The sequence below is a fragment of the Pan troglodytes genome, chromosome 13 (genome assembly GCF_028858775.2).
Source record: "Pan troglodytes isolate AG18354 chromosome 13, NHGRI_mPanTro3-v2.0_pri, whole genome shotgun sequence".
Taxonomy (NCBI): domain Eukaryota; kingdom Metazoa; phylum Chordata; class Mammalia; order Primates; family Hominidae; genus Pan; species Pan troglodytes.
Genome location: NC_072411.2, coordinates 52,750,864 through 52,759,555, shown reverse-complemented (window position 1 = coordinate 52,759,555; position 8,692 = coordinate 52,750,864). Strand labels below are relative to the sequence as shown.

Below are 8,692 nucleotides of genomic sequence, written 5' to 3'. Positions count from 1 at the left end.
CCAACTGGCCAACGGTTCCACTTCTAGTTACTTATTTACTAGGTGTAAAAATACCAGTATATAAGGACATCTGTATAAGAAATTTATCACACTGTTTTTGGCAGTCAAGAACTGAAGACAACATGAATAGTTGTCAAAAACAGAATGGTTGAACCAATTAGGTAATTCACATTCTAAAATACCATATAGTGTTCAAAAAAGACATAGATCTATGTGAATTAACTTGGAAAGATATCTATGATCATTTATAAAATTAGAAAACAATTTAGGAAATACAATATAGTATTATCCCATTTGATCTTAAATCCTTGTATTTGTATATGTAGGTTTTATTCTTGTAATAAAGGGAAATATGAATAAATGTATCACAAATTTGTAGTAGATAAAGGAAAAGAGAAAATTATTACTTTTTCTTAAGAAGTACCTATACTGTTTCTGTACAAAAAAGAAACATTACTTTTAATGAACAAAACTTTATAAACACTTTGTTATGAAAAATTTAAAACATGCTACAAATCTGAAATAATTTTACTGTGTGCAGCCATATAATACCACTTGCATTCTACCCCATTAACATTTTACTATACTTGCTTTATTATCCCTCCCTCCCTCCCTCCCTCCCTTCCTTCCTTCCTTTCTTTCTTCCTTCCTTCCTTCCCTCCTGTCTTCAGGGTATTTCTCTGTTGCCCAGACCAGAGTACAGTCTTGTGATCGTGGCTCACTGCAACCTGAAGCTTAGGTCTCCTATGCGGAAGTGATCTTCCTGCCTCAGCCTCCCAAGTAGCTGGGACTATAGGCAGGCACCACCACATCTGGATACTTTTTTAATGTTTTTTAGAGACAGAGGTCCCACTATGTTGCCCAGACTGGTCTCAAATTCCTGAGCTCAAGTGATCCTCCCACTTCAGCCTCTCAAAGTATTAGGATTACAGGCGTAAGCCACTGCATCCAGCCACTTTATTTTCTTGATGTATTTCAAAGTACACTGCACACATCGGCCCATTTCTTTCTAAACACTTCACCTTGCATACAAAATGACATTTCGATAGACTTTAAATATAATACATTTTAAAGAAAGTTTTCATGGGGCTCTGGTTTTGACTCTGCTCACTAGACATCTTGGATGACTCCCCTCTCCACCTCACCTTCCCCCATAACAGGCTTCCTGAGGTTGAAGGGATGAAGGTGCGATTGGATGTTGAGGTGTGAGAGCAGAATCTTAGACCTAATAGAAAAATTAATATACGGCCAGGCACGGTGGCTCACGCCTGTAATCCCAGCACTTTGGGAGGCCGAGGTGGGTGGTTCACCTGAGGTGAGGAGCTCGAGACTTGGCTGGCCAACATGGTGTAACCCCATCTCTACTAAAAGTACAAAAATTAGCTGGGCGTGGTGGTAGGTGCCTGTAATCCCAGCTACTCGGGTGGCTGAGGCAGGAGAATCGCTTGAACCCAGGAGGTGGAGGTTGCAGTGAGCCGAGATCGTGCCATTGCACTCCAGCCTGGGGGACAAGAGTGAGAGACTTTGTCTCAAAACAACAACGAGAACAACAACAATAACAACAAAAAAGAAAAATTAATACTCTTTTCTACACCTTTTGGGATCTACAGAGTGGCATAGCTCTTAGAAAATGCTCTCTGGAATTCAATGTAAACTGTATGGGCATTGTGAAAATGTGAATGAGAGATCTCCAAGGAGACTTCAGGCTTTTGGTGACATAGTAGGTATATTTTTCAGAGTTCAATGGCCAAAGACAGAATCTACTCTTCCCAAGCAGACAGGGAGTTATTACATGGTATTACATAACTTGGAGAACCATTGGGAGAACCGAAGAAGAAAACTCTATGTTGAGGTTCCAGGAAGAATTTCCAAGTCCATGCAATAGAATTGTGCCAGGGGAGGCGCTGCCTTTGCCATAATCAGAAGTTATTATAGAATCAGAAATATGTCATCCTGGCTCCAGAATGATACCTCCACCTTGGTCAGGAATCTGCCAAAGGAGGAAACCACTGGTGCTGCAGTTGCTGCTTCCCAAACTGGGCTGCCTTTACCATGATCTACACCAGCAACATGGAAGCCCCTGTTTCTCTCCTGAAATGAGTCAGTACCCCCACAAAGATAACCAAGGGACTCTACCAAATGCTTTATACAAAGTATTAGTTGTTACAAAAGTTTATTTTCTCTTTCCAGAGTTCATAGCTACGATAGATTTCATATTCGAGTCTCCCCTGCAGTTATGCATGGTCGTGTGCCTATGTTCTCACCTAGAGGCTGTGAGTGGAAGTAATACACATTTCTCTCCTTTATCATTGGCGGAACCTGGCCCAACTTCAACCACACAGATGGCAACAATGCAGAATGTAACACCACATGACGATCCTGGATCCCTTGACGACTTTGTGAAGCAAGCTCGTTTAACCACTTTGTATGTTTACATGAGTGAAAAAAAATCTTGAGTCTTCCTTAAGTCACTGGATTATTGTTTGGTCTTTTAGTTATAACATCCTTGCCTTTTGCTAAATAATACATGTGGATTTTGACTTTCTACCTTTGCGTCTTAGAAAGGTAGATTGGATTGAGTGTTGAGCAGTCCAATCCACAGTGCCCTCCAAAAGAGGCCTCTCCTCTCCAAAACACAGCCTTACTTCCTGTTCTCTCTCACAAATCTCTCATCACACACAATCAAACACACACATGCACACACAGAAACTATCTTATTTATTACTGAATTATCAGTGCCTAACGCAGGACTCGATATGTTACAGATATTCAGCAAATACTTGGTTATGAGTAAATAAACAAAGATGTCTTCACAATTTGAAGAACCTTACAGGGCCAGCTTAAAATTCTGTCCTTGGCATGTTTCAGTGAAACATTGTGGTCTGAAAGCTTGGAAAGGATTCCAATGTATAGAGTTGGGGTGAGGGACATTCTGGGTAGGAGAGAGGTATGCCTGAAGATATGGTGGCATTTTGAGGTTGAGAGGAGCTTGTGAGATTGCTCTTGTGCATGGTGGGAAGACTGAAGAGACGAGACTTAGAATTAAGATTGGATTCAGATTGGACAAAATCTTGAATGCTACCTAGGTTAGGGCATTAGTAAATTTAGAGAGCCAAGAGAACATCAAAGGTTTGTTTTGTTTCTGTTTTTTGATTTCTGCTTTAGGCTTGTGCTGACAGAATGAAAGAAAGGAAGACAGGAAATGAGAGAGGCTAGGGTTAGAGAGGCCAGGGAAGGGGCTATTTTAATTTCTCTGGGAAGAACAACAGACACGTATACTAGGCGAAGGTAAGGGACACATTCAAGGAATTCTTTGGAGGGCAAGTGAAAAGGACTGAGTGACTTATTGGATAATGAAAAAATGGAGAGAATCTCTAGTTTACAGACTGAGTTGATAGTGCTGCTTTGAAGACAGGACATCTAAATAATGAAGTAAATTGTCTCAGGATGAAGTAATATTTATTTTTCAGACTATAACATTGCATTTTAGATAATGGAAATATTAAGTAGCTATATGAGTCTGGGAGTCAAGACACTGGTGATGAAGACACTGGTGATTTAGATTTAGAAGTTATAAGCAATAGAAGTTAGCATTTTTCTGAGTGATCTGAGGACATCTGCATCAAAGGTGCCTCTCGTGAGATGTTTGTAAAAATGAAGATTCTTGGGCCTTATTCCAGATATATCCGATCACATCTTCTGGAGGATGGGCCCCAGAAATCCTTCTGTTAAAAATATTTTTTTGTTATTTTAATGTATTTTTTAAAAAGTTATTTTTGAGATAGAGTCTCACTCTGTTGTCCAGGCTGGAGTGCAATGCGTGTCTCACTGCAGCCTCCACCTCCCTGGTTCAAGCTATTCTCCTGCCTCCGCCTCCTGAGTCGCTGGGACCACAGGCCTGCACCATCACACCTGGCTAATTTTTGTGTTTTTTATTTTTAGTAGAGATGGGGTTCCACCATTTTGGCCAGGCTGGTCTCAAACTCCTGACCTCAAGTGATCTGCCTGCCTTAGCCTCCCAAAGTGCTAACATTACAGGCGTGAGCCACAGGGCCCAGCATAATGTATTAAAAATTTTGAGAACCACTGATAGAGGTGATAACTAGAGGCTGATGGTAGAAAAGATTATCTAGGGGAAAGTATGGTGTGGAAGGAGGAATTATGGTCAAAGATATGGGCAAGAATGAAACATGATTGAAGAAACTGCCAAGAGATTAATAATTGTTCAAAGAGGAAAAAAAAAAGATATTCTTGACAGAGTAGAAAAGTAGCAGTGGGAAGAGAAATGTTTTAGCAAGGTGGTAGAGGCTCCAGGAAGAGCAGCAGCATATTATGCGAAGAGGTTGCATAGAACAAGGTAGGAAACAGGATATTGTCCTCATGGAATTGTTGTCCATCATTGAACCTTGAGGCCACAGTTTCAATAAACTGATGAGCATGGAGTAATGTGGCACCAATGACACATTGAAGGAACTGAGGCTGCAGAGATAGATTATTTTGATAATATTTTTCTTTTATGGGGGGATGATAAATATTGTTTATAACTATATAATTCCTATTTCAAAGTCTTATTTTTCCAAGAAAAAGAAAAATGTAATTTTAATTGGAGATTTTTTTCCTTCGTTCTCCTGGGATGTGCAACTTCTCACTTTGGGCTCAGGTAGGTCCAAGCAGTTCATCACTGGGATGTCTCTGGACCCATCTTCAAGAATCTTCCCAATATGATAACTTTCTTGCTCTTCCTGGGTCACGCTTAAATGAGGAAAGTCAGTGCGGCAGGCTTGGCCCAGCACTCATAGTTGCACCAAACAGCCATTTTATCTTGGAGTGAACCCTCTCCCTGAAGTTTCCTCTTGTGCATTACACATGCATCCTGGAGTTCTGTCATGCATCAAGGCTATGGTGTGACACCTTTCAGACACCAGCTCTGGGGCTTCTTCCTGCCTCTTCCCTTGAATCCCTCTTCCTTCTCCCCAGGTGCCTTTCCAAATGCATTGCACACAATATACACACACTATTCATTTAATTCTCAATACCACACGGTAGTTTTTTTTTTTTTTTTTTTTTTGAGATGGAGTCTCACTCTGTCATCCAGGCTGGAGTGCAGTGGCACAGTCTCGGCTCAGTGCAACCTTTGCCTCCCAGGTTCAGGCGATTCTCCTGCCTCAACCTCTCGAGGAGCTGAAACTATAGGCAAGCACCACCACCCCCGGCTAATTTTTTGTATGTTTTAGTAGAGATGGGGTTTCATCCTGTTGCCCAGGCTGGTCTCAAACTCCTGAGCTCAGTCAATCTGGCCACCTCAGCCTCCCAAAGTGCTAGGATTACAGGCGTGAGCCACCACGCCCAGCCTCACAAAGTAGATTCTTATTTGTAATTTACATGTAGCAAGAGTCACATCTTGAACCTAAACTTGGATTGAGGAATGTGCGTGCTTTGTACACCCGGAAAACAAACAGACCGGATGTGAGAAAGGGCTCTTTACCTGAGAATGAGTGAGCCTGAGGAGAGGCACTTCTCATAAAGAAAAAGGGTCAAAATGTCCTCTGTGAAGGTTGTATAGGAATGAGTCCAATGACAGCTTGGTGTCTGCTGGATGGTCCTTGGTTCAATTACCATGATGCTTGCCAAATCCTAGTGTAGGGACTGCACCAACAGAGATAATGGAAATTAAAACAGTTGCTTCTCCAAAATTCCCACGGAGCCTTGGCATGCAGACTGTCCACAGCATTGGGAATGGGTGGTCCCTGTAAGAGAAGCAGTAGCATCGGCGATAGCAGTGGTGATGAGTTTTCTGACATTAGAGACAGAGGCATCTTTTTTGTTGCTTCAAGCAACTGTGGCTTTGGCAATCAGCAACCCTGCCAGGGGCATGGATACTCTCCTGCCTTGGGCACTGGAATCCTGACAGCCTTTGGAAGGCAACAGTGGGCAACGCTGGCATAGATGCCACTTTCAGAAATCTCACAGAACACAGATCCACTCCAGTGGGCTAGAGGGGAAAGGGAGAAACATGGTGGCATGGTGGGTGATGGGCAGGAAGCATAGGTCATGGAGCATTGTGCAACTAGAGAGGGATTTTGAAAGCATTTGATGAGGATGAAGCTCCCATAAAACAGGTCAGGGGTGTACTGACAGGGCACTACTTTCTATCACTTACTTTTAGTCTATGTTTGCTTACTTGAGCTGTAGCAAACAAGATAGATTAAACTGATGAGAAAAACTGAAGCTCAGAAATTTAAGTTGAACTTGCACAAAATTCTATACATGGCCAATGAGTTGTGGGCCCCTTTGACCACTCACACAGCCATCTTCATATTTGAGGCGAAGAAGATGCCAGGAGAGAAAAAACATGGCAGTTATTTAAGTTAATAGGTGGTAGGGTTCTACATAAATTTAGGGAGGATGGGATTAAGGATGTAGCTGGAATAATTTTTAAAAAATGGAAAATGGGATGTAAGAAACCCAGGCAGTAGTATTTCAGGCAAAAGGTTATAAACATATGGAATTTGATAACAAGAGAGCTAACTAAAAAAGTGTAAAGACAGTAATTAAAGAGAGACATCCAGAACAGGAGAGAAATAAGCAGAGAAAATAAAAGGTAGGTTTTAGATAGAGTACGTTGGTAAGGCCAGATGGCAATTTTTTCCTCCTTTGTTTGATATATGTTATATTTTTCTTAACCACAATCCCAAATATTGCACATTTCACCATGTTATATTTGTTTCTGTAAATATCTAGGAATTATACAAATATATCTGTCAAAGCAAATGATTCGGAGGCTATCAACATGATCTGTTTCTCATGGCTTAACTCAGCATATGTCCAGCTTCCCACAAAAGTCTAGATCTTATGTTTGTGATTATCTATTTGGGACTATAACAACAACAATGACAAAAATAGCTATTTAGCATGGTTTTCCAGAGCAACAGGAGATATTATACAGTAAGTACCACAACAGACATCTTTCACCATGCTTTTACTCTCATGTTAAAACATGAAGTGAGGCAATTTTGATAATGAAGGATGGGGATGTATTATCCTTCTGTTTCTTGTTATCCTGGAGGTAATCACATCTGTATGAATGATAAGAATATCTAATTTGACATGAATTTTTATCATTTATGTTCAAAGTGTAACTTTAGTCCATGTAATGTCTTTGGTCATAGCCTAAACTACATAGTGGTGCAAGTGGCTGCTGATATGATAAGATTCGAGGGGAGGCACCAAAGAAAGGCCTGCTCAGGGCCAGATATTTTTCCCTCTGGCTGGTCAGAGTTTAGAATCACCAATTGTCATCATTTTCCAGAAAAAGAAGAGATTCAGCGAATGAATTGGTCTCATGTTAAAATATATTATTTTTGTCTCTTTAAGAATATATTGTTTACTCACAGAGAACTTGGGATACCAAGTCCTTGGATGGGAATATCGTGCAGTTAGATTCTCTCTGGCATGAAAGTAAAAAATGATATGGAATCACTCTGGTCAGTGAAACAGGCTTGCAACAAAGCAGTTAGGGGCCGTGTCATTTCCAAGGGTTACTGATAAAGTATGTGTGGCACAACTGGCTGACTTTGAACATGCTGTTGTCCTCAGGTTGGTATTACAGGAAAAAGGTCTACTCAAAAGCATCTTTTAATGGGGATTGATGCCACTTTGTTTTCTCTCCTACCTCTCAAAGACTGAATATTTTGAAAGAACTAAAGAGGATTTAAAATTCACATTATTATAATCATTTATTTATTCAATAAGTATTTGCTATGAAAGTACTAAGGGGCTAACTTGGAAACTTTGGGACAAATATGCTGAGTTTCCAGCCATTGAAAATCTCAGAGTTAATGGGGGAAATGAGGACACACAATCCCCAAAATAATAAAATAATAAAGTCTTATAAGAATTAGTGGCCAGGCGCAGTGGCTTATACCTGTAATCCAAGCACTTTGGGAGGCCAAGGCGGGTGGATCACCTGAGGTCAGGAGTTCGAGACCAGCTTGGCCAATATGGTGGAACCCCATCTCTACTAAAAATACAAAAATTAGCCAAGCGTGGTGGCATGTGCCTGTAATCCCAGCTACTTGGGAGGCTGAGGCAGGAGAATCACTTGAACCTGGGAGGCGGAAGTTGCAGTGAGCCGAGATTGCACCATCGCACTCCAGCCCGGGTGACAAGAGCGAAACTCTGTCTCAAAAAAAAATTATAGACAACCTGTAGAAAGTATTGTGGGAACATAGAATAAGATCAACTAATTATTCCTAGGAGAAATCAGGAAAAATTCAAAGAAATTACACTTAAGTTGAATGAGTTGAATTTTTCAAGAAGAGAAATGAAGAGTATTCCAGGAAGGGGTAAAGATAGTTCATTAAGACCTTAGTACTCACTAACCCATTAGAATGAATGTTGCAAGTTGTCAACTAAGCGAGGGCTGGGAGATGGCCACAGCTAACAGGTAAATTTCACTGAGCTGGAACATGGGGGCTTTTCTAGGGAGAATGGTACAGCATGGATGGCGGCCCCAGCCATCATGAAAGCACTGGGAAAATGGCTGGGTAAGCAGCTGCCATGGGAGAAAGGATGCCGATGGAAAGGTGCAGAGGCCAATGAAAATACATTTTGCTGCCTTAATAATTTTTCTTAACATCAGTCCTAATCAATTTCAGCATATCTGAGCCCATGTATCCAAATCAAGATGACA

At 41.0% G+C, this 8,692-nt stretch overlaps 1 long non-coding RNA gene across 1 annotated transcript in view; it reads right to left on the bottom strand.

The window, feature by feature from the left end:
- Nucleotides 1-4,499: 4,499 nt before the first annotated feature.
- LOC104005210 (uncharacterized) overlaps nucleotides 4,500-8,692 on the bottom strand; it is a 92,056-nt gene continuing 87,863 nt past the window's right edge. Inside the window, exon 8 of the long non-coding RNA XR_010149755.1 lies at nucleotides 4,500-5,747. This is a non-coding gene — a long non-coding RNA (uncharacterized LOC104005210). The remainder of the gene's footprint in view (nucleotides 5,748-8,692) is intronic.